At 41.2% G+C, this 27,400-nt stretch overlaps 1 protein-coding gene across 1 annotated transcript in view; it reads right to left on the bottom strand.

The window, feature by feature from the left end:
* The window catches only part of FMN1 (formin 1), a gene marked incomplete at its 5' end in the record, with an annotated part of 373,959 nt that overhangs the window by 307,000 nt on the left and 39,559 nt on the right, over positions 1 to 27,400 (bottom strand). The gene's annotated exons all lie outside the window — the stretch shown is intronic.

Below are 27,400 nucleotides of genomic sequence, written 5' to 3'. Positions count from 1 at the left end.
CACCCATGTCATTAAAGCCTTTGTTTCCTAATCACTGGTCTCCTATATACAGTCATCCTTTTAATGACTCTCCATACTTTCTTGATGGCATTTTTTACATTATGGAGCAAGACTAAGGAAAAACCCCTTTCCATGGCTACGTTTGGTAGGTCTGGGTGGGCTAACGTTCAAATAGCATTCACATAGTTTGGTGGCTTTTACATCCACATATCTGAAACATATTCCTAATCTGAGGAATTGAAAATTAGTTCTCAGCTCTAAACGTGAAAGATTAAAGATTCCCATATTAACTACACAAAAAAGTAAAATTAATTAGTATGAAAGTCAATCTTCAGTGCAATATACATATTTATTCCTTTCCACTACTGCTCCGTTCAGTTTCAAGTGACATAGTACATGCATCTATAACATCACTCATCAACATAACATCTATGGCTACAACATTGCTCATGGATGTAACATCTTTCATTTCCCCCCCACTATTACTAAATGACTTCACTAGAGTATCAGGTGGTACGCACAGTGAGGGAGTCATTGGGAAAGGGTTATCATCAAAAGTGGCATACAATACAATAATGCTCGGCAGAATTATTTCCTGACTCCTTTCTAATGTGCATATACAACATTTTCCAAACAAATACCTACACAAACTGCTGAGGTTTTACTGTAATAACATGGAAATTGCTATTTCGGGAGAAAGTCTAGTATACAGCAAAAGAAAAACCTCTCACAAGTTTGTGAAAACAGAAGAGGATATTCACAGACAAATAATTCTATACACACACACACACACTGTAATGGTTCCTTCTTCTGTACAGTGATAACTCATACAATTTAAAATAACATTCATTACCAATGGATGAGACGTTACGATCATTTGTGTAAATACATGAAGTATGAGTAGGGAAAACCCTTATGGAAATTAATCTCATGTTCTAACTGCTTATCATTTGAAGCCAAATTTGAGATTCTGCAGATATTGTTTGAAAAGGTGCCTCAGCATGTAAGGGTTTTGTGGCACTGCTGGTGTCTGCAACTGTGGAAAATGAACAGGCAAATAGATTTTATCAACATTTGTACCAAAAAAAAAAAACAAACCCCAAGCCCCCCCACTGCCAAACAAAAAACAAAAACAATCTCACCTGGCTGAGTCACTTATTCAAATTTAAAGGCACAGAGTGCTGTATATCCTGGGAAATAATCAGTTTATAGAATCACTAATAATATTAATTTCAGACTATACTATCCCATAGCTATTTTGCAATCACAAGATCCTCCAGCAAACCACAACATGTTATTTGACCAAAACTCTGTAGACCCTTATTACATCCTTATAACTAAACATATGGATTTTGACCAAAACCCCTGATGCAGTGTTGCTGGTATGTCAATGTTACTCTAGCATTCTATGCATGTAGAAAAATATAATGAGATGTGAGATTTATAAATTTCATAGTCTCTTTGGGACACTTTTAAAATATCGAGCTACTAAGTAACCACCTACAATGCTTTGAGCACTGCTTATTCCAACTACACAAAGTTTTATTTAATCATTTGTGTTTAGTTTTTTAAGAATTAAAATGAGTCTGCCTCACACTTCCCTTCCAGAAGTCCTCCATATGTCTGCATTCATTCAACCCTTGATCATATAACACAATCTGAACCTTTAATCAATACCCAAGGTTGCACTGCAGTAGTAGACCACTTAGTCTGTCACTAAGTGAGACAAAAGTTTCCCCAGACTTGGGGACTGCAACTCAAAACACCAGTCTAGCTAATGAGGCTAGAACAGTTTTATCCATAAACTCTCTCAAGTATCCATCCAAAGGCACTTTGGGGAATGACTAAGTAAGAGAAGTTAAAAATAATTATCCTGGTATTTGTAATACTTCACAACACCATTTACATGAAATATGGTGAAGAAATGTGTAATTAAGTGGCCAATGCAGAAAACTACATTGCTAAAACTCAAAAAAACCTAGATTTTTTCATACCACTAAAACACCACTGTGATGAAGAGACAAAAGGAGGTTAAGGTACCGTATGCATACCCATTCATAATGGAAAACCTGCTGTTTTTCAGGGGCCAAGAAGCATACTGGAGTCTGCATGAGTGACTCAGGGATTACATAGCTTTCCTATGCCTCAGCCTATAGTTTCAGTTTATTCAAAGGACTCTGACAAGTCACATAATACCTTTGTCTGGGCACGCCAACTGGTGAAAGACTGAACTGAAAGAATCTCTCGTTCACCTAGCATAACAGCACACATCATGAGGTTTAAAGTGAACTTGCCTGATTCCAATAAATTAGACATTTGTGTCCTGCTGCTCTACATGGGAATGCTAGACAAGGCATGACAACTTGAATTTTTGTAACTGGCTTATTTTTTAAATTCAGTTTCCTGATAGTGTACCTTTCATAAATACACTTTCTAGACTTTGTTACAATCTTTTTTTTTTTTTTTTTTTTTAAATTGAGGATTGCACTGTTCCTGGATAGATGGAAAGGCATTCTGGATGGGTCCAAGAAAAACGTTATTGGACATGTTCAGGTCCGCCTCTCATCCTTCTCTTTGTGCACATTCCTATCTATGGTTGCTTCAGTCGTGGTAGCTTCAAATACTGGTGAGCATCCTCTTCCAGATCATGGAGAAGGGCGTGCACCATCACCACAACAATGGAGCTGGTTATATGCAAGGTGTTGTCAAATACACTAAAGTAAAACTGAAGAGAGAAAATAGTTTTTTTCCTGAAGCCCTCACCCTGCAAAAACTTATGCACATACTTCACTTTACTACCACGAGTAGTTCCATTGATTTCAATGAGACTACTCAAGATAGTAAACTTAAGCACGTGCCTAAGTGTTTGCAAAATCAGGGCCTTACCTCTGTCTGTTCCAATTATCTTTGGGGGTTACTTGTAACAGTAAGTACAAAGATTTCAAATGGAAAAGTGATTCTCAAGTTGATGGTGTCCCCTTGTCACCTCTGTTTTACGCCAGTAATGACCCCCCAACTATTTCAAGTCTTTTTTATGCCATTTCAACTCAGATGATCCACACAAAGTCAAGCTTTTTTTTTTTTTTGAGATATTTAGTTCACCCATTCACTCCCACTCTCAGGTTAAGTTTTATCCATAGAATCATAGAATATCAGGGTTGGAAGGGACCCCAGAAGGTCATCTAGTCCAACCCCCTGCTCAAAGCAGGACCAATTCCCAGTTAAATCATCCCAGCCAGGGCTTTGTCAAGCCTGACCTTAAAAACCTCTAAGGAAGGAGATTCTACCACCTCCCTAGGTAACGCATTCCAGTGTTTCACCACCCTCTTAGTGAAAAAGTTTTTCCTAATATCCAATCTAAACCTCCCCCACTGCAACTTGATCCATATCCATTATCATGAAATAAAGAACAAATGATTTAATAATTTTATATAATGTATTGCAAATATTACCTAAAACTGCTCACACATGCAAGGAGGTAAATATCATTCCTATTTCACAGAGACAGAAATGGAGGCAGACGGCAGAGAGATTGTGTGATTTGTGCACCACAGAGGAAGTCAGTGCCAGAGATGAAACCAGAATTCAAGATTTCCTGGCTTCTAGTCCTGTGCTGAGACCATTAAATATTTTATAGATTCTGTTTGGGTTATAGCTGACAAAGTAGTCCATCACCTGAAGTCATCTGCAACCTTTGACTGAATTATGAAGTGAAGAAGCTTGCATTTTATTAAAGCTACAATTGCATTTTAAGGAGAAACCAAAGCAAACTATTATTTGCTAGATTGTTCACAGGATATACAGCAGCAGCATTTGAGAGGGTTTTGTTTGTTTACACGTATGCTACATACAACCCAAAAATACATTATTTCTGCATTTCACATATGTCTTTACTTTTCCAGATAAGATAAAACATATCACTACTTCAATAAATAAACAAACAGAAGACCAAAGTACGCAGGCATAGGCTTTCACAGAGGCACATAGACTTGGGTACTTTCACCTCAAATTTTATGACCAACTGTACTAGATTTCCTAACACAATCTGATTTTGTCTTTGTATACCACATACTGGTAGAAGTTTCATACACAGTCATTTTTTCTTTCAAATCTTACTTCATCTTTTGTTGCTGCTGACAGTAATCCAGTAAATCGCCCTCTCTTTAACAGCAGCACTAAGTAATACAGTCTCCAGCAGTTTCAGATGCTGTAGAACAGAATGTTTTGCACAGGCTTGTGCGTAGACATGTGTGAAGTCACTGCCCTCTTCTGGACAGAGTAGGTCAGACTTGCACAGATATACAAGATTAGTTCCCTCTACTAGCTAAGCAGGTTGTGTAGCTCAGTGGGTGAAGGCCTGTGATTTTGACACATAAATCCATCATTTCTGTTCCAGATGCTGCCAAGTATGTGGCTAACAGACAACTGTGACATCTGTATGTATCTTATGTGGTCACAGATGACTATAGAATAAACAAGTAGATTAAAATTTTGCATTTGTCCCTGGAAAAGCTAAAGTTGAGAGATAGGGGAAGGAATAACAAAAAGAAATATAAAATTGGGGGCATGGGAGGCAAAAAAGTAGTATAAATTTAGATGGAGGAAACAAAAACGGACAGAACAGAATGAGGTTTCTCCTTCCTTTCTTACTTACCTCTCCCATTTTCCCTTACCCTCCCCTACCTGTCCCTTTGGACCCACTTTGATCCTTTAATGACTGTAGGAGATTGAAAAGAAATCTCTGTATAAATAACTACCCTTCCTATTTTGCCTGATGCAATATTGACAAGTGTACAATTTTCCACCAACAAAAGTGAATGTTTAAGCATCAAGCAGACTAATAAAACATCATTAAATTTAAAAGAAAATCTATAGTCAAGCAGAAGATTGGATAAATTGCACTAGAAAGAATACTAAATGAAACCCAGAAGTCACTGAGAGCTAAAGATAAATGCCAATTTGAAATATTTAATTCTTCAGGACTTAATTTATCTCCCTAAGCTGTTTGTATTGTGAATCTTTATTTAAGGTACACTATAAGAATTTCAAAAATTGCTATAAACCAAGTGACAGGAAGATCTAAAAATAAGATCCTTTCTGAAGTCACCTAGTTGGAGAGCTTACAAGGATGCTTCTTTTACTTTAAAAAGTACTTTTTTACTTTAGATTTCACCCAGAATGAAAGTTTATATTGCATTTGAGAAATATCAGAAAACTTTCAGAACATACTTTCACTGGGCTGATGACTGAATCCACAGCTGGCTTCTACAGATCAACATAAAGCATAAATAAAGGTTCCAGTTAGCATTTACTTTAAAAAAAAAGTTTTTCCTTTGAAGTTTTCACTATAATAAAAATTAAATTGGCAGGAAAAATCAGAACGTTTTATGTGCCAACCATTAAAATTCTGCACAGAGACTGACTATACATACTTAAGCGTGCTGCTGAAAATGCTCTATTGGCATGAGTTTGGAATGGTCACATTAGCATAGTTAGGCAAGATATTTGTTGCAAATTATTGGTGTTTTCATATTTGGGGGGGGGGATTTGCTAAATGCTGGCAAATCTGAAAGACCACTTCTTCATAAAATTCTGAACTTCTAAATTAAAAAAAAAAGCTGCAATACGTGCTGGTGATGGTAGAAAGGGAGCACCATCTAAAGCCAAAGGATCAAGGATTAAACATTGGTTTCAAAGCCTTGAGGTCTTGGAAACTAAAGTAATTAATATTCTTACAGCCAATGAATCCAAAACCATCTGGGATTATACAAACATCTAGTAGAGGAAGGATTATATTCATTTTCTCCTTGGTATGTAAAAGTCATCTTCACACAGTAGGCGTAAGTGTCACTGTTTTGGTTCTTATTCCAACTGCACATATGGTCTGATGTTGAAAGTTGCCTTATTCCCTAAATCACCCCAGTTTATACTGTGATTGGCAGAAGGCCAGATTACCAGCAATCCATGTTCCTGTCCCATATTTTATTTCATTTTCATTTGCTAACACCAATGTTTTGACTTCTCATTGAAAACAGGGGGAAGGGAAGCTGAAGGGGGGAAAGCTAGCAGGATCAGCTTGCCCATACAATATACTAGTGCCCCTACTTTACTGGTGGAGCGTGCTATTGGGCATCCAGATATAAGATTGAACACGTGGTTATGATGGCATGAGCAGGAGGCGCTGTTACAGTCTTCCAAATTTTGTTTTCGTGTGTGATCCAGTTTTGACTATTAAATTAATATATTTCAAGGCCAAAAAGAACCAGTCTGATCATTTATTTGTATTATTGTAGCACCTCAGAGCCCCAGTCACAGATCAGGACCTCATTGTGCTGGACACTATATGCACACAGAACAAAAAGACAAGCCCCGCCCCAAAGAATTTAGTATCTAAGCTTAAGACAACAGCTGTATATAGACGGACAGGAGTACAAGGAAACAATGAGACAGTATTATAGACAGTAGTCTTAGTACACCAGGTGCCTAACCATTGTCAAGTTTTTTGTAGACCTCACAGCAAAGAGAGAGTTTTAAGGAGGGTTTGAAAGAAGAAAATGGGTTAGTTTTGCAGACGGTTACAAGAAGCTTCTCCCAAGTGTAAAGGGCAGGGTGGGAGAAACCACAAAGAACTGAATATTTGCTGGGGGGAGGGGGGGAAGGGAGTGAGTCAAATGAAATAGCTCTGGTTGCTGCAGCAGATTTGTGTGTGCTCTAAAAGGACTGAACAGTAATGGGTCACATGCAAGCTGAATTTGTTTGGGGATTTTAATAAAACTCTTGTTTGTGTACCTGGTCTAGGAATGTAACACATTGAATATAAGGAAAAAAAATCTATAGCCAGCACAGTCAAAAAACTTATTCACATTGTCCTTATGTATATTAGGAACAAAAATAATCCTCCCCAACTCCATCCTGGAAACTCTATTTAACAGCATTTTCCCCACTTCCTGGGTTGTTTTATACATATTAGGCTTTTAACAGAAAATGATTACCAAAATGAACATAAGAATGGCCATACTCAATCAGATCAACGGCCCACCTAGTCCAGTATCCTGCCTCTCACTATGGCCAGTGCCAAAGGCTTCAGACGGAAATCAACAGAACAGGGCAAATTTGAGCGATTAGTACCCTGTTGTTCAGATCCAACTTCTGGCAGTAAGAGGTTTAGGGACACCCAGAGTATGGGGTTGCATCTCTGACCATCTTGGCTAATCGCCATTGATAGACCTGTCCTCCATGAACTTATCTAATTCTTTTTTGAACCCAGTTATACTTTTGGTCTCCACAACATCCCCTGCCAACAACTTCCACGAGTTGACTGTGCATTGTATGAAGTACTTCCTTATGTTTGTTTTAAGCCCACTGCCTATTAATTTCATTGGGTGACCCCTGGTTCTTGTATTATGTGAAAGGGTAAACAACATACTCAATAAGACTACAAAACAATTGACCTAGTGCACCAGCTTCACTGCTTCAGTTACAGTTGCTGCTGTCAAGGAATGTAAATAAAGAAGCCAACAGCCCAAATCTCCGAAGAATCATTCCTCCCAGCTATCTGGGGAGTTCCCTGTAGACTGGCTAATCTCTGAGCTCCCAGACCATACTCCAAGGAAGATCATAGAATATCAGGGTTGGAAGGGACCTCAGGAGGTCATCTAGTCCAACCCCCTGCTCAAAAGCAGGACCCATCCCCAATTAAATCATCCCAGCCAAGGCTTTGTCAAGCCTGACCTTAAAAACTTCTAAGGAAGGAGATTCCACCACCTCCCTAGGCAACGCATTCCAGTGTTTCACCACCCTCCTAGTGAAAAAGTTTTTCCTAATATCCAACCTAAACGTCCCCCACTGCAACTTGATCAGCAGGTTATAGGCTTCCAAATGGATTAATTGGCAGGGTAACAAGGGCCACCTGCCAAGAAAACACTTGTTTAACCCCCTGCTGGTCTTGGATAAATCTCTGCAGTATATTCAGGAGAAGTGGGTTTTCTGTCCAGAGACCAGTTTGGGGGTGAGAGGGATGATGGTGCTGATAGCCCAGTATGGTTCTTTACCCCAAACACAGAGGGCCAAATACATCATCACAGTCAGACAGCAAATCAATGTCAGAGTCAGGAATAGAATAAAGGTGCTTAGAGCAGAGGACTGGGAGTCAGTTGTGGAATCTTGATTAGAGACTGCTATATGAAGAACGCAAAATCCCTTTTCCAGCAGATTGCTGATTTATTTTTATGTAATGGTAGGCTTTCAAGGACCCTCATTTCCACAGTATTTGAGCATCTCACATATTATTAATGAACTATCGTCAAAAGAGCCCTGTGAGGCAGGAAAGTATTACCCCCAATTTACTGAGTGGGACCTGTGGCATAGAGATGTGACTTGCCTAGAGTCACACAGGAAGCCAAAAACAGAACCACAAAGAAAACTCAGATTTCCTGAGCTCCAGTCCATCTCCTTATAAGGGCAGCCCTTCAAAACTAGTTCAGAATCCTTTGGTTGCACCCAGCCAGGATTGTAACCAGGGCAGCCACCCAGGGCACAAAGCCGCAGGGGTGGAAAAATGGGTCAGAAAAAATGGTAGGGGGCGCAAATATGCTTGCTTGCCCCAGGTGCTAAAAAATGCCTAGTTATGGCTTGGCACCTGGCCATACTTTTCCCATAAACCAGTGAGCATAACTCACTGTCACTTGTGATTTAGGCAAATGCTAGCTTCTATCCATCAAATTCTCCAAACAATATCACCTGATACCAGGGAAATGAAGACTGCACTATATCACTGACAAACACAGGTAAAGCAGAGCAGCAAATCTCCATAGCAGAAAATAAACTGTAGAAAAGCCTGGCGATAAAGACATTTACCCTAAAGCCCTCTGGCCCCCAAAATCAATCTTGACAAAATAACCACTAAACACAGGTGTACTGGAGAGAATCCAAGGTATATGGAGCCTTTGTGCTGCCTCTAGATGAGGAGCACAACAACTGGAGTTCTGCTTTTTATTTGAACTCTGGGACAGTTTAGAAGCATGTGAAACAAGCCAACAATTACAAACAAACAAAAAGAAAATGCTTTAAAAAGGTTCAGAAGCTAAATTAAGAGACACCAAAAGAGACCATCAGATCTCATCTTGTACCCTCAGGACAATTTCATTCTCTTCAACAAAGATAACTTTTCTCCATTTAGGCTATCGACACTCTTGAATGTTCAGTTGGTTTTGCTATTTTACAAATCACATCCCCTTAAAAATAACTTTGGTCCCAGACAAAGTCTTTGTTAAATTGGAGTGAAGGTTGGGAGTATACATCATACTAAAGGCCATGTCTATACACACAGCACTGCAGCGGCACAGCTGTACCAGTACAGATGCATCGCTGCAGCAGGTATGGTGAAGACACTCTATGCCGATGGGAGAGAGCTCTCCTGTCAGCATAAAAAAAACCCACCTCTGCGAGCGACATAAGCTATGTCGGCTGGAGAGCACTCAGCACACGAATGCTTACGTCGGTGTAAGTTATGTCGCTCAGGGGCTGGAATACTCACACCCCTGAGTAACATAAGTTTTGCCAACATAGGCTATGTCTACACTACAGCCTAATTTAGCATAAAAAACCATGACAACAGCATTGCATATGAGGCCAAACTTAAAAGAAATCCAAGCATGTCAAAGTATGGAAACACAAAAGTTAATGCACTCAAAGGACCTTAACTATGCAAGAACCATTCAGTTATGATAAATGCATTAGTGCTCCTGATAGCAGATAAATTCAGATTAATGTCTTTAAAAATCACTTTATTTTTTTCCTTATGGCATAGAAAGGATAGGATACGTGTAATGAGAATTTTTTTTATTATTTTGTGCAACACATTAAAAAGTTCCTTTCCAAGTCCCTTGTTGCCTTTGCCATAGTTTATAAATACCATCATGCCAATACACATGAAAATGAAGATGAGGGTACTCTGATATCGCAGTGCTGGGCAACCATATTAAAACGTTGATGAATATTGTTAGCTTTCCCAAACTCAGGAAGGGAATGCCCCACTCAAGGACACAGATTCAAGCCCTCAGTGCACCCCCCAAAAAAACCTACATGAAGGAACAGACCTTGTTAACATAGCTCAAATCTGCAGATCTTTTGGGACATTTCAGACTACTGGCATGGGAGAAGGGTGGAGTGAATTCCTACATTCAGGGCTTCTCACAGAAAAAGCTCTGGTGGCCGTTCCCTTTCCTGAAGTCAATGTGCCTCCAGCTAAAGTAACTCCTGCAATTCCATTCCACAGAGGCTCAGGAAAGTAGAGAAGTGGTTTATGTATGTTGGTGTTCTACTCGGGAACGAGGGAGGGGGAATTTACCACCACCACTACAAGAATTAAAGAAGCGTGAGGGGCAAGGTGTTGCCTGATCAAGGTTAATTACAAACTAAACAACACTAGAAGAATCCATGGAGTGGTTTGCATATACTGGTTCAAAATGGAATTCCAGAGACCAGGGAGACAAAGAAAGGACTTTTGATATAAAAAGATGAATTTGAATGGACTTCGGGCCTTCTTTCTGATCCAGAAAATGGACTGGCCCTTCTGTCCAAAGGGGTCCCCAACCCTTGTGGAAGGGTTGGAAAGACTTTGGCCTACTAGGACCCCATAAGATTGATGGGCGAGTCCTGTTACGTTTACAGGTTTCAGAGTGGTAGCCGTGTTAGCCTGAATCAGCAAAAAGAATGAGGAGTACTTGTGGCACCTTAGAAACTAACAAATTTATTTGAGCATAAGCTTTCATGGGCTAAAACCCACTTCATCAGATGCATGGAGTGGTAAATACGGTAGGATGATTATATACACACACACAAACAGAACATGAAAAAATGGGTGTTGCCATACACACTATAATGAGAGTGATCAATTAAAGGTGAGCTATCAGCAGGAGAAAAAAAACCACCCTTTTGCAGTGATAATCAGGATGTCCCATTTCCAACAGTTGACAAGAAGGTAAGTGTAACAGTTGGGGAAATAAGCATGGGGAAATAGTTTTACTTTGTGTAATGACCCATTCACTCCCAGTCTTTATTCAAGCCTAATTTAATGGTGTCCACTTTGCCAATTAATTCCAATTCAGCAGTCTCTCGTTGGAGTCTGTTTTTGAAGTTTTTTTGTTGTAATATTATGACTTTTAGGTCTGTAATCAAGTGACCAGGGAGATGGAAGCGTTCTCCAACTGGTTTTTGAATGTTATAATTCTTGACGTCTGATTTGTGTCCATTTATTCTTTTACGTAGAGACTGTCCAGTTTCACCAATGTACATGACAGAGGGGCATTGCTGGCACATATCACATTGGTAGAACGAGTCTCTGATAGTGTGGCTGATGTGATTAGATCCTTTGATGGTGTCCTCTAAATAGATATGTGGGCAGAGTTTGCAACAGACTTTTTTGCAAGGATAGGTTTCTGGGTTAGTGTTTATGTCATGTAGTTGCTGGTGAGTATTTGCTTCAGGTTGGGGAGCTGTCTGTAAGCAAGGACTGTCCTGTCTCCCAAGATCTATGAGAGTGAGGGATCATCCTTCAGGATAGGTTGTAGTTCCTTGATGATGCTCTGGAGAGGTTTTAGTTGGGGGCTGAAGGTGATAGCTAGTGGTGTTCTGTTACTTTCTTTCTTGGGCCTGTCCTGTAGTAGGTGACTTCTGGGTACTCTTCTGGTTCTGTCAATCTGTTTCTTCACTTCAGCAGGTGGGTATTGTAGTTTTCTCTGTAATCCTTTTACCTTAAGAATAAATGGGGTCGCTTCCAAAGAGCTGTGTGGTAACTTGTCACTGTAATACACAGTTCATACCCCACAAAAAGAAAGCAAAGCACAAGTGCTGGCCTTTAGGCAGGCTGGCTTGCTTGAGCTATCACAGAGTGAGGTAGGGAACTGTGCAGCTTTAAACCCCCAGGTCAGAATAGAGTGGGACAAGGGTCCCTACCCAGGGACAGGCGTCAGCTGAAGACCCGAGACCTGACTGGGAATTCCTGGAACTGACCATGGAGGTGGAATACAGGTGCTGCAGTTATCCTGAAACTGACACAGGGCTCCTCACAAAAAGAGCTCTGGCCTCAGTTCCCTTTCCTTTAAGTCAATATGGCTCCAGCTGAAGTACCTCTGTGGAATGGAACTGCAGCAATATCACAAAAGGGAGAGAAGTAGTCTCAGGCAGGCAAGTCATAAGCCATTTATGGCCTGATTCTTATAAGTGCTGAGTGACCCTACTCCGGCTGACATCAACAAGATGCTGCAGATGCTCAGCACCACTGAAAATCAAGTCCTCTGTGTTTAAAGGTCAACACCAACACCTACAAACTCCACCCATAAACCAAATAGGCACATTAGAGAGCATAGTTGTCACATGCTCAGCAGCAAACTCCACTTAACAAGCAAACCCCTACATCATGAACCAGCTTCAGGTTAGTGACAGCTAGCTGAAACTCAAGATTTTCAGCTTGTGAAAAATTTCAATTTTTCAAAATTTCTTTGACCCCCACCTCACCCAATTATTTTGGAAATCCCTATATATGGAATTTACAAAATGAAATATGCTCTCCAGATCAAGCAGCTATTAGCTGACAAGAAACTTACATGAACATCAATTTCAGTCAACAGCTGCGGAGGCTCACAGGGTCTACAGCTCACCATACAGACTGCTTGGGGGTAGGCCCACCGATGGGGGGCAGGGGCATGCGCGCAAAGGGGACAATTGCCCAGGAGCCCAGGCGCTCTCGTGACCTCTCCTTATGCACCCCAGGCGGGGAAAATGACCTGGATGCAAGGAGCCCTGATGTTGCTCCTCGGTAGCCCCCTGGAAGAGCAGCAGTCTGGGGGTAGGGGGAGTGAGCAGCAATGCCAGCTGTTTCAGGCATCCAGGTCAGTTTCCCCATGTGGGTGCAGGAGGGGGATGCAGGAGTTAGGAGTGAAGGGGTGCAGCGATTAGGGGTGCAGGACGGGAAGCAGGCCTTTGGGGCAAAAGAAGGGAGGAGAGCCTGGGGAGCCAGGGGCAATGAGGGGGCACCACGCCCACAAGGGCCAGGGACACCAAAATGCAAGTTCGCCCAGGGTGCCATTTTCCCTAAGGCAGAGACTGATTGGGGTGGTGAAGGCAGCCAGGCGGGCATGTAGAAGCCCTCACCATGCCGGAAGAGCATGCTCAGAAGCATTGCCCAAATGTCTGCTGGACTGTGTCCGTGGCTTATGTGTGTGTGCGCACCAGCCGCCGCACATGATCCAGCTCCGTGCCCACGTGGCAACGCCACACTGGGCCTGGGAGCCCATTGACTGTTCTGTCCTGGGGCCCAGAATAGCTGTCAGTGGGGCTGCTTGAGGGGCTAAGGGTCTCAGGGCTTTCATACTGCCAGGCCAACTCAAGAATCCACAGCAAAGTGAGCCAGGTAGCTGTAGCCAGCTATGCTGCTATAGATATATGTTAAATACTATACAGGTATGGATTAAGGCAGTAATGCAAAACCTACAGGCATCAAGCCTGTAAAGCCAATAGTTTAGCCAAACTAACTAAGGCTCAAGGCCTAAAACTTTACGTAAGTAACTAATCCATAAATGACCCTGTCAAGGTTCCTTCCCCACTCTGAACTCTTGGGTACAAATGTGGGGACCTGTATGAAAGACCCCCTAAGCTTTTTCTTACCAGCTTAGGTTAAAAACTTCCCCAAGGTACAAACTTTGCTTTGTCCTTGAACCCTATGCTGCCACCACCAAGCGTGTTAAACAAAAAACAGGGAAAGAGCCCACCTGGAGACGTCTTCCCCCAAAATATCCCCTCAAACCCTACACCCCCTTTCCTGGGGAAGGCTTGATAAAAATCCTCACCAGTTTGTACAGGTGAACATAGATCCAAACCCTTGTATCTTAAGAACAATGAAAAATCAATCAGGTTCTATAAAAGAAGAATTTTAATTAAAGAAAAGGTAAGAGAATCACCTCTGTAAAATCAGGATGGTAAATACCTTACAGGGTAATCAGATTCAAAACATAGAGAATACCTCTAGGCAAAACCTTAAGTTACAAAAAGACACAAAAACAGGAATATACATTCCATTGGGGGGAGGGACAGTTCAGTGGTTTGAGCATTGGCCTGCTAAACCCAGCGTTGTGAGTTCAATCCTTGAGGGGGCCATTTAGGGATCTGGGGCAAAAATTGGGGATTGGTCCTGCTCTGAGAGGGGGTTGGACTAGATGACCTCCTGAGGTCCCTTCCAACCCTGATATTCTATGATTCAGCATAGATTATTTTACCAGCCATTAAACAAAATCTAACGCATTTCTAGCTAGATTACTTACTAACAGTTGTAAGGCTACATTCCGGATCTGTTCCTGGCAAAAGCATCACACAGACAGACCCTTTGTTTCCCCTCCTCCAGCTTTGAAAGTATCTTGTCTCCCCATTGGTCATTTTGGTCTGGTGCCAGTGAGGTTATCTTAGCTTTCAGAGATTCATAGATACGAAGGTCAGAAGGGACCATTATGGTCATCTAGTCTGACCTCCTGCACAACGCAGGCCACAGAATCTCACCCACCCACTCCTGCGAAAAACTTCTCACCTATGTCTGAGCTATTGAAGTCCTCAAATCGTGGTTTAAAGACTTCAAGGAGCAGAGAATCCTCCAGCAAGTGACCCATGCCCCATGCTACAGAGGAAGGTGAAAAACCTCCAGGGCCTCTTCCAATCTGCCCTGGAGGAAAATTCCTTCCCAACCCCAAATATGGCAATCAGCGAAACCCTGAGTATATGGGCAAGATTCACCAGCCAGATACTACAGAAAATTCTTTCCTGGGGAACTCAGATCCCACCCTATCTAACATCCCATCACAGGCCATTAGGCCTTTTTACCATGAATATTTAAAGATCAATTAATTACCAAAATCACGTTATCCCATCATACCATCTCCTCCATAAACTTATCGAGTCTAATCTTAAAGCCAGATAGATCTTTTGCCCCCACTGCTTCCCTTGGAAGGCTATTCCAAAACTTCACTCCTCTGATGGTTAGAAACCTTCATCTAATTTCAGGTCTAAACTTCCCAATGACCAGTTTATGTCCATTTGTTCTTGTGTCCACATTGGTATTGAGTTTAAATAATTCCTCTCCTCTCTGGTATTTATCCCTCTGATATATTTATAGAGAGCAATCAAATCTCCCCTCAACCTTCTTTTAGTTAGGCTAAACAAGCCAAGCTCCTTGAGTCTCCTTTCATAAGACAAGTTTTCCATTCCTCGGATCATCCTAGCAGCCCCTCTCTGTACCTGTTCCAGTTTGAATTCATCCTTCTTAAACATGGGAGACCAGAACTGCACACAGTATTCCAGGTGAGGTCTCACCAGTGCCTTGTATAAGGTACTAAAACCTCCTTATCTCTACTGGAAATACCTCTCCTGATGCATCCGAAGACCGCATTAGCTTTTTTCACGGCCATATCACATTGGCGGCTCATAGTCATCCTATGATCAACCAATACTCCGAGGTCCTTCTCCTCCTCCGTTACTTCTAATTGATGTGTCCCCAGCTTATAACTAAAATTCTTGTTATTAATCCCTAAATGCATAACCTTACACTTCTCACTATTAAATTTCATCCTATTACTATTACTCCAGTTTACAAGGTCATCCAGATCCTCCTGTATGATATTCCGGTCCTTCTCTAAATTGGCAATACCTCCCAGCTTTTTATCACCAGCAAACTTTATTAGCACACTCCCACTTTTTGTGCTGAGGTCAGTAATAAAAAGATTAAATAAGATTGGTCCCAAAACTGATTCTTGAGGAACAACACTGGTAACCTCCCTTCAGCCTGACAGTTCACCTTTCAGTAGGACCCGCTGTAGTCTCCCCTTTAACCAATTCCTTATCCACCTTTCAATTTTCATATTGATCCCCATCTTTTCCAATTTAACTAATAATTCCCTATGTGGCACGGTATCAACCGCCTTACTGAAATCTCGGTAAATTAGATCCACTGCATTTCCTTTGTCTAAAAAAACTGTTACTTTCTCAAAGAAGGAGATCAGGTTGGTTTGGCACGATCTACCTTTTGTAAAACCATGTTGTATTTTGTCCCATTTACCATTGACTTCAATGTCCTTAACTACTTTCTCCTTCAAAATTTTTTCCAAGATCTTGCATAGTACAGATGTCAAACTAACAGGCCTGTAGTTACCCGGATCACCTTTTTTCCCTTTCTTAAAAATAGGAACTATGTTAGCAATTCTCCAATCATATGGTACAACTCCTGAGTTTACAGATTCATTAAAAATTCTTGCTAATGGACTTGCAAATTTCGGGTGCCAATTCCTTTAATACTCTTGGATGAAGATTATCTCGGCCCCCCAGTTTAGTCCCATTAAGCTGTTTGAGTTTCGCTTCTACTTCAGATACGGTAATATCTGCCTCCATATCCTCATTCCCATTTTTCATGCTACCATTATCCCTAAGATCCTCTTTAGCCTTATTACAGACTGAGGCAAAGTATTTGTTTAGATATTGGGCCATGCCTAGATTATCCTTGACCTCCACTCCATTCTCAGTGTTTAGCGGTTCCACTTCTTTCTTTGTTTTCTTCTTATTTATATGGCTATAGAACCTTTCACTATTGGTTTTAATTCCCTTTGCAAGGTCCAACTCTACTTGACTTTTAGCCTGTCTCACTTTATCCCTATGTCAAGGTTCCTCCCCCACTCTGAACTCTAGGGTACAGATGTGGGGACCTGCATGAAAACCTCCTAAGCTTACTTTTACCAGCTTAGGTTAAAACTTCCCCAAGGTACTAATTAATCTTATCCTTTGTTCTTGGAATATCCACTGCCACCACCAAACTCTAACTGGGTTTACTGGGAAACGTAGTTTGGACACAACTTTCCCCCCAAAATCCTCCCAACCCTTACACCCCACTTCCTGGGAAAGGTTTGGTAAAAATCCTCACCAATTTGCATAGGTAACCACAGACCCAAACCCTTGGACCTGAGAACAATGAAAAAGCATTCAGTTTTCTTACAAGAAGACTTTTAATAGAAATAGAAGTAAATAGAAGTAAAGGAATCACCTCTGTAAAATCAGGATGGTAGATACCTTACAGGGTAATTAGATTCAAAACATAGAGAATCCCTCTAGGCAAAACCTTAAGTTACAAAAAAGACACACAGACAGGGATAGTCATTCTATTCAGCACAATTCTTTTCTCAGCCATTTAAAGAAATCATAATCTAACACATACCTAGCTAGATTACTTACTAAAGTTCTAAGACTCCATTCCTGTTCTATCCCCGGCAAAAGCAGCGTACCGACAGACACAGACCCTTTGTTTCTCTCCCTCCTCCCAGCTTTTGAAAGTATCTTGTCTCCTCATTGGTCATTTTGGTCAGGTGCCAGCGAGGTTACCTTTAGCTTCTTAACCCTTTACAGGTGAGAGGATTTTTCCTCTGGCCAGGAGGGATTTTAAAGGGGTTTACCCTTCCCTTTATATTTATGACACCCTCCATGTTCTGACCTCAATAAGGTATCTTTCCTTGCTGATCCCTCCATTTTCCACTCCCTGGATGCTTTCTGCTTTTTCTTAATCACCTCTCTGAGATGCTTGCTCATCCAGCTTGGTCTACAACTCCTACCTATGAATTTTTTCCCCTTTCTTGGGATGCAGGCTTCCAATAGCTTCTGCAGCTTTGATTTAAAGTAATCCCAGGCCTCCTCTGCCTTTAGATCCATAAATTCTTCAGTCCAATCCACTTCACTAACTAATTTCCTTAATTTTTGAAAGTCAGCCCTTTTGAAATCAAAAACCCTAGCTGCAGATTTATTTTTGTTAATCCTTCCATTCAGTTTGAACTAAATTAGCTCATGATTACTTGAACCAAGATTATCCCCTACAACCATGTCTTCTATGAGGTCCTCACTACTCACCAAAACCAAATCTAAAATGGCATCTCCTCTAGTCGGTTCAGCAACTTGATGAAGGAATCCATCAGCTATCGCATCTAGGAAAATCTGAGCCCTATTATTATTACTAGCACTCGTCTTCCAGTCTATATCTGGGAAGTTAAAGTCTCCCATCATCACACAGTTTCCATTAGTATTTACTTTATTAAAAACATTAAAAGGGCTCTATCCATATCCAAATTAGATCCCGGCGGCTATAGCACACCCCAAGCACTATCCCAGGGGAGGCTCTAAAATTTTTCTTCCCCAATGTAATTTTTGCCCAGACTGACTCTGTCTTATCCATTCCATCGCTTCTTATTTCTTTACAGTCTACCTCATCATTGATATACAATGCTACTCCACCACCTTTACCTTTATTTTGGTCTTTCCTAAACAGCACATACCCTTCAATACCCGTAGTCCAGTCACGACTACTATTCCACCATGTTTTTGTTATCCCTATAATATCTGGTTTCACTTCCTGCACCGGTAGCTCTAGTTCCTCCATTTTGTTACTTAGGCTCCTCGCATTGGTGTACAAACATCTTAATTGTTGCTGTTTGGTCTCGCTCACATTCTGTACCCTATTAGGCACGGTCATTCTACAGCCAATATAACCTATTAGACTGGTATCCACACTTCCCTTCCTACTTATATCCATTCTTCTACCCACGGCTGTATCCTTTCTTACTTTGTTTTCTTCCCTCTCAATGCTAAAATCAAGCATGGAGATTACATGGACATCTCCCAACCATCTCCCCCAAATTCCTAGTTTAAAGCTCTCCATCAGTTGTGCCAGCCTCCATCCTAGAAGTCTATTTCCTTCCCTACTCAGATGAAGTCCATCCCGAGAGAACTGTCCTCTGTCCATGAATGCCTCCCAGTGGCCATACATCCCAAAGCCCTCCTTATAGCACCACTGCCTAAGCCATCTGTTGATAGTCATAATCTTGTCACACCTTTGTTGCCCTTCTCTAGAAACAGGCAGAATCCCACTAAAGATCACCTGAGCCTTGATTTCCTTAAGCGTCTTCCCCAGCCTAGCATAGTCTCCCTTGATATGTTCCAGCGAGAATCTAGCTGTATCATTTGTTCCCACATGAAGGATAATTAGGGGATTCTTTCCTGCTCCCTTTAGGATCCTTTTCAACCTCAGGTCTACATCCCGTATCTTAGCATCTGGAAGACAGGACACCCTTCTATTCTCTGGATCAGCTCTGGTTACAGGCCTGTCTATTCTTCTCAGTAAAGAGTCCCCGATCACATAGACCTGCCTTTTCCTGGTGATGGTGCTGTGCTCTAGTCTATCCCCTGTTCCCTCTGGCTGCAAGTTCTTTCCATTCCTATTCTTCCTTGTAATCCTCTTCAACCCATCCTGTATCCTCCTCCTTAACCCTTTACAGGTGAAAGGGTTTTGCCTCTGGCCAGGAGGGATTTTATAGCACTGTATACAGAAAGGTGGTTACCCTTCTCTTTATTTTTATGACAGACCTTATATCACAAGATAGAATGATGATATAAGGGTGGCTAAACTGTTTACAGGTAACCACAAGATGCCAGTTTATACCAGTGTTAGATATTTTAAGTTACAACCATCAGCAGATGTCCAATCACAAGAATGCCAAGGTAACCAACTGATGTATATGCTAATAAGTTTGAGGTAAAAGGCCTACTAATTCATGGGGGAAGGGCACCCCAACATAGGCAGGTGAGGAAATAAAGATAGGGAAAAGGGGCTGAAACCACACTGAATATGCATTAGGCATAGTGTATGTCAGCGTAACACATTCTAAAAGCTATATCTCGGCCTGCATGCAATGGGAGATGCCAGGATGACACCCACTGGTGGTGATGGTGATGAAGAAGAGAAGGAAGATAACCACTGACATTCCAGCGTTCCAGAGCAGGAGATGTGAGTGATGCCAGTCATAGAACTAAACACTTTGTACCATCTCTATCTGTGATGGTATTTCAGTGTTTGTGGAATTGTTCATCTGCTCAGTGGATTTGTTAATAAAGGGACTTGTGATGAATTGTAATTATTTCTCATGTGCTTCTCAGATCTCTCACTCTAGCAACATTGGTAATCATCTTCCTGACGCTGTAGCCATTCAGGAACCTGAATCCTAATCAGCCACTGTGGTCTAAGAAAATCAACCAACAATCAATACACCAATCAGGCTACATAGCCAAGGAGTCTGGAAGCCCCAAGGCCACAGGCAATCAAAGCTAGGGTTCTCCAGTCTTGGTGCAGTCCACATGGCAGAACCCTTGCCTGTGAATCAATTAATATTAATCGAACATAGCGTGCTTTTGTGAGATATTTTGGATTCGATGAACTGACATTTTCTGATGAAAGCTTTTCATTGAAAAGTTTCTGACCAGCTATAGGTAGCCCATGTAGACTAGCCAAGTCTAGGAAGTGACAAAGCTATAGATCACAGTAGCAAGGTTTGGATAAGAAAAAATAGTAGCAATCTCCAGGCCAGACAGATGGCAAAAATAATACCGGGACCAGGACAGCTATGATCACGTAACAGCATTCAGCCCCAGCCCATAAGCCCCTACACCCACCCTGCCAAACTTGTACGAGTGGCATTGTGACCTGGCAGATGGGGTTGCAATGCCACTCAGGTTTGTCCCAACCAAAAAGTGTAAGACAATGGCGCAGGTGGCCCCTGTGTCTCTGTAGCCTATGGCATTTGAGGGAACCACAGTATTCATGGATTGGGAACTCAAGTAACAAATGGTAAAACACACATACTCAGTGATGAATCCTTCACAGAACTGAGTACTTTGGACCTATTCAGCAAATCACTTATGCACTTACCATCTTAAACATGTGAGTAGTCCTACAGAGGAGGTTGGGTGCAGGAGCTACCCATGTTACATCTGAGCTAGCTCCCTGCTTTTTGAAGCCCACCAAGGGTGACCAGACAGCAAATGTGAAAAATCGGGATGGGGCGGGGGGTTGTAATAGAAGCCTATATAAGAAAAAGGCCCAAAAATCAGGCCTGCCCCTATAAAAATTAGGACATCTGGTCACCCTAAGCACACCTCATGGCGTGGACTACTGTCTAAAAACTCAACATGGGTTGCACAAGCAAGGGAGCAGAGATTCAATCTACAGGACACACAAAGTGGAGCAGCAGCCTTTACCAGTTGCAGATGGAACGGTAGTCCAAAGGCTGAATCTCAGTCTCCCTGAATCAGCCCTGGGTAGTTGCGACTAGTACTGCAGCATCAGTTACAGCGCTGGTACAAACGCTGAACTGCTGTGGTAGGAACTTCCTTCAAGAGGCAAATTTTTAATGCCATAAAATTGCTGTACTCATTAAAATATCCTCAGAATTGATCAGTTCTGTTCAATAGCCAGGTACTAGGTAACATATAATAAACAATATTATCCCAAATTTAATCATTAACTTTTATAAATACAAAACGTACACAGATAATTGTAGGTGGCTTAGAAATATGTGACAGCTTCTGTAAATTCTATCAGGTTTTGGATATATGTTTTATGCTCTTATATCATTTTAAAATAGCTTACCAATTCAATTGTTCTCAAAGCTGTTTAACACTGCTTTTTCCTTTATTAGTTGGAATCATTTCTATTTAATCATGATCAATGCTGGATCCACTATAGAGCATAATGAATTAAATTACTGAAAAATGCTACACTTCTAGTACCATAATTGTCAATTTTATTTTATTTTTGACTTGGAGAGAGTTCTGTTGTGTGCAAATCACAACCAGCAGGCATATTTCTGATCCATAGCCTTAGCCAGTGGGCTAACAGAATATGGATAATGAGACAGATGTCTAACTTCTTTGTTTCTTGTTTATTTTTAGCTCGGTCTGACCATATGTGCAACTATCCTTGAAAAGATTAGAACTCAATCCATAGTTAGTGCAATAAAGAGAATTAGAGAATGCACACAGAAAATCCAGATAGAAAGCTACTCAGTTGGACACCACTATATTTCTTTTGGCAGGGGACTCTGACAGAAATCTACCAGGGCTATCTCTCAAGCTCTCTGACCACATTGTCTTAGCACTAAGATATACATTCACAGCCACATGGTTTCACTTATGTGTTCTTGTTAATTTTTTCCTCTTTTGCATTTGCTCTGCATTCACCCTACATAATTCAGACTCCTTGTGCACATGCATTATGACATTTCCCTCCATATATTTAATTACATGATCACATACTCTTTTTTCCACAGTACACAGGATGGATGATGTTCACTGAATCAATAGATTTTAAATGTTTTGTTTTATACTTATTGTTAAATGCATGGCCTTGTCCCCCATTTCCTGAACACTACCAAAGCCCGCTCTGACTGCAGAATTATGAATTTCCCCATTAGCTTTTCTGGAAGGCTCATCACTGTAATATCTGAATGATTCACAAACATTAATTTATCTTCACAACACCTGGGTGAAGAAAGGGGGTATTGTTATTCCATTTTTACAGATGGGGAACTGGGACACAGCCATTACTGTCAAAAAGTTCACACTAATCTGAATACCCAAATTGAAATACCGATGGCATGACTTTTCAGAGAAATCAGCATTTTATAGCACTTTCTTTGTTCAGAGCACAGTTCCAATTAACTTCAGCTGCAGCTGTGAATGTTCAGCACTTCTGCAAACCACACTCCAAGTATCTCACATTGGGCACCCAGAAAATGAGGAACACACAGTTAGTGAATGTGTGAAAAGTTTTGTTTAAGTGACTTGACTAGCATCACACAGGAACTCTGAGGCAGAAGCAAGGAAAGAATCTCACTCTCCAGGCTGGCATAAACCATGAGGACCATCCTTCTTCCTGTAGTCCCATCTCATTCACTACACACCTTCCTGTTTCTACAACAAATGAAGTAGGTCTCTCTCTTTCTCTCTCACTCGCACACACACACACACACGCTTCCTTAACGATACAACCCTGATTCATTCCCTGTGCTCCATCCATCCTGTACACTGAATTAAGTTCTGTGAATAGTATTTGGTCCTGTAATCATAACACACATGCAGAAGGGGGGCAAATTAGGATTACGTAGGCAAAAATCACCAAACTAAAAAAAGTGCAAAAAAATAGAAAAAAAGATGAAATGCAGTGAAAGTATTTGTATAGTATTTTATTTAATTTCTTCAGACTTTTTCTTTGTTGTAAAGGCCTCTCCTTATAGCTCTTGATCCTATAATTCACTACATGCAGAGCTGCACTACTGTGCTGCAGGATCAGGAACTTAATCTATAGCCCATTTGTTATTTAGCAATCACCAATTAGCTTGGTGCTGTATAAAAAGAATAGCATGGTGCCAGGGCCAAGAAGCTCACAATTAAAATAAAACAGGGCAAGCCAGACACATACAAAACAGTGGGCAGCTTCCAGTCTTGAGTGGAGAAGATTTATTTAAATTATTTTTTTAAAGCGGGGATGGGAGAAGATTCAATTTTTGTTGAAAGGCTTGACTGAATCACGAAATCAACAGTGGAAGAGAGGTCAAAGAGGGACAGAATGCTCTGAAACCTAATAGAGACATCCGAGGTAGCAGGATTGGAGATTGCAAGAAGTGTGTATGAGTGGTCGTAGGGTAGAAGGAAATGGAGCAATATCAACTGAGATAAAGAGTTGAATGTTAAGAGTTAGTCAAGAAGTCAAATGAAGAGACTAATGAGAAGTGAGAGGTGGAAGAGTTAGCTGGAAGTTACCCCCAATAAGGAATTAAGATGAGAGGAAGAAGGAAAGCCATGGGATAAAGAAAGGAGAAAGATGGAGATCTGAGAGCAGAAATAGACTGTATAGACTGTTAAGGGATTTCAGTTAAGATTATAATGTACTCTAACAACCACTAGTACTATTCAAAGGATTTTTGGCAAATTATAGATTTAGAAAGTGTAAGCAATGACAATATTTTGTGAGGGCAGGTGTCTCATGCGATAAAGAATCAATATATTTTGAACCTGAAAGTCAATATTCATGTAGTAAAAGAGACTGAATGTGTGTAAGTGGAAAAAAAAATCACTATTACCTATCACTTCAGTAAGGTAGAAACACAATATAAGTTACATGGAGACAAAGAACTTTCCTCAAGAACCTGCTATCAAAGTATCTTCAGAATTGGAGCTCTATTATGCACAAACCAGGATCACATGATCCAATTTCATTAAGAAGTGTACCTCATCAGGAACCAGAAAGGATTCCCATTGATCCCTGCAAAAGCAGACATGCTGATGTTGACACTTCAAATGAAGGGTCAACGTAAAAGCCTTTGACACCCTAACCTATATGATAATCAGGTTCCAGGGTGCTACAAAAGTACCAGGTGGTTACTTAATATCCATTAGGGTGGATCATCTCTGGTAAAAACAACAGGAGTACTTGTGGCACCTTAGAGACTAACAAATTTATTAGAGCATAAGCTTTCGTGGGCTACAGCCCACTTCATCGGATGCATAGAACGAAACATATAGCAAGAAGATCTATATATACATACAGATCCGATGAAGTGGGCTGTAGCCCACGAAAGCTTATGCTCTAATAAATTTGTTAGTCTCTAAGGTGCCACAAGTACTCCTGTTCTTTTTGCGGATACAGACTAACAAAGCTGCTACTCTGAAACCTGTCATCTCTGGTAATGAGTACAGCCTGAAATAAATACCATTGATGATCTGAGAAAAGAAGCACCTGATCTCATGTGCATCACCTAGACCTTGACTAGATGATTCAGGGGGCCTCTCATCAGCTGGCTATGCAGTGCTGCACGAGCCTAGGGAAAATGAAAAGCCATGCTCTTTGAATCCAATCTCAATTTTAATGCTGATGTCCATAAATTATCCTGGTGCCATACACAGACTCACAAGAGATGTCCAGAGCACAAACCTGGGCTTGATCCCCAAGTAGGGATACAGACAAAACAAACTGAAGAAAAGGGGCTGGGGAGGGGAGAATGTCCATTGGGAAGAAAAGGAGTGCTTCTGCATCAAGTGACAGTCACAGACAATATCTACTCGAGAGAGAGAGAGATCAAAACTGGTCAATGGAGGAAAAGATAATAAATATTAATAAAAATATATGTAACAACCAAGACAACTACAGAATGCAGAGTAGCTAGCTAGCAACTTTAAACATCTAACTATCCCATCTTCTTTCTCCAAATGGACAGAGTCAGTCAAACCTTGATTATTCAAATCCTAGTTATCCAAAGGTCAGGTAAGTTTGATTTTGGTACACAGACTTCAATAGATTAAGTCGTTGAAGTTGAACTCATGCAGCAGACTTTAAAATCTGTTGCCCACTTCCTGATTATACAGTTTTCTTACTTCAAGACTGTCTTAGTGGGGCTTCAATTATTAAGACTTCTGCTCAAATCTTTATGTGATTCCACTAAATCTTGTAAATTTTGATGTTTATAATCCCAAAGATTGTTGGACATAAAATCAGATTTGGGCTGAGATGATAAGTCTTTCCGTCAATAGCGTTGCCTACGAGGAGGGGAACTGACCACCATGTGTCCTAAACTGCTGAGCTGGCTCATCCATATATTCAAACCTTCCATTTATCCAAAAGCATACCCACCACAGAAATACTATAGAACATAAGAGCATAAATCAATTTAATAAAATACATGAACCTGGAGGATGTCTCTCTTTTGGATTTCTTCCCTCCACATAAACACCTCCATTTCTGACTCATTCCTCTCCTTATCTCCTTTCCACATCTTCACTACAGTATATTTTTTTTCCTGAAAATTCCTCTTTCCCATTATTACCTAATGGCGTCCCAAAGAAATATGAGGACACCAGAGGGAGGAGAGAAATCTCTCTCCCCTCCCCCACCTCAATTAATGGAGTCTTTGTGGTAGGTCTAGGCTGAAGTGGGTGGGTGAGCTGGTGAGGTGACCTACAGTTGCCTGCTTTGCCATCTGTGCTGCTGCTGCAAGGCACAAGGGAGTCAGCAGATAGAACCCTGCGAATGAAAAAGGAGAGCAAGGGATCGGAGGGCAGCCTGAACTACAAAAAGGGTTTTATCACTCTCTATAGTCATATGCAGGGCAAGCCAGCTAGTTCCAGGGAGGAAATGTTACATTCTTTTCAGGTAACTATTAGTAATAAAACATAGTCCAAATAAAGCACTAAACTGAAACCACGGCCAATGACATATTTTAACTTTCTGTACTGATAGATCTACAGAGAACCTGCAACAGCCTTCTATTGCATAAAAATGTATCTCACATATGTCCAATTAAGCCTGCTATCCAGGGGCTAAAATAAGGATGACAGTAGAATTTCCCTTCCTAGGCTGAAAACCAAGGTGAGTTCATCCTCCTGTCCCTGGCCTGGGAAAGCAGTGCTCTCCCAACAATTCCCCTCACCCAGTGGCTAGCCTGTAAGAGCTAACAAGCATGAGCTCAGTTGAACAGAACCACATATATTTATTACTGAAAGACTGTATAGAAGGAGCTCCATCCTGCTACTGGTATTACTGGTACAGTTTGGTTTTCTCCCTTAGCCCGGAAGAGCACACACTCAACCCTGAACTCCCTCTCAGAACTGCTTCCTGATACAAGGTACCTTCCACATAGGAGGAGCCACTCCTTTTATAGATTGTCTGTAGTTGTTGGCAACAAACACCACTCACCACAGTAAGTCAGTTACAACAGCAGAACCCATTTATACTGTATAGATGCTACTTTTGGCTCAATTAGAGTATGTCTGTACTTCAAGCTGGTTTGTACTGTAAATTCGAGTTCAAGGAGACATACCCACAATAGCTTTAACTGAGCTAGCGTGCTGAAAATGAAACGTAGCTCTGGTGGCATGAGGGGCTAGCTGTCCTGAGAACATAAACATACTAGGTACATACTCAGGCTGCTAGCCCCTCCCACCATGGCTACACTTTTGTGCACTGCCTTGATCAGAGCAAGCACAGATATGTTTCCTTGATCTGGAATTTACACCTCTAGCTCAAAGCATAGGGCACCCTTAGGCTACTCAGGCCAAAATTTTGATACTCGGATGCTTAAGTGACTTTATTTTCAGAGGGGCTGAACACTTACATTTCCCACTGATTTTACTAGAACCTTGAAGTGCTCAGTCCCTCCCCCCCCCCACACACAAATCAGATCTCTTAGATGACTAAATATTCAGCTGGATGCTTAATACTGTGAGAGCAGGGGTGGAGGGGGGGGGCAGGAAGGGTGATAATACATTTGCTGAAATGTTTTAGCTTGTATTGAAGAACTTAAGGCCACCCTCAGAGGGTTAAGCTTTTTCTGACAGTTTGCTTGAGACACAATATTAGCATTTGATTTTTACTCTTGAATATGCAGCGAGAGGTACTCTAGATGTACTCAAAATTAGTTTGCACTGGCACACTTTCCACAACTATTGGCTTCTGGTGAGCTACTAAACACTGCTGCCAATGGAAAATTCTGCATTAGAA

The sequence above is a fragment of the Lepidochelys olivacea genome, assembly GCF_965140295.1.
Source record: "Lepidochelys olivacea isolate rLepOli2 genome assembly, chromosome: 6".
In the NCBI taxonomy this organism is placed as follows: Eukaryota; Metazoa; Chordata; order Testudines; family Cheloniidae; genus Lepidochelys; species Lepidochelys olivacea.
Note: the sequence above shows the minus strand (reverse complement) of the source record. Positions and strands in the feature narration are given on the sequence as shown.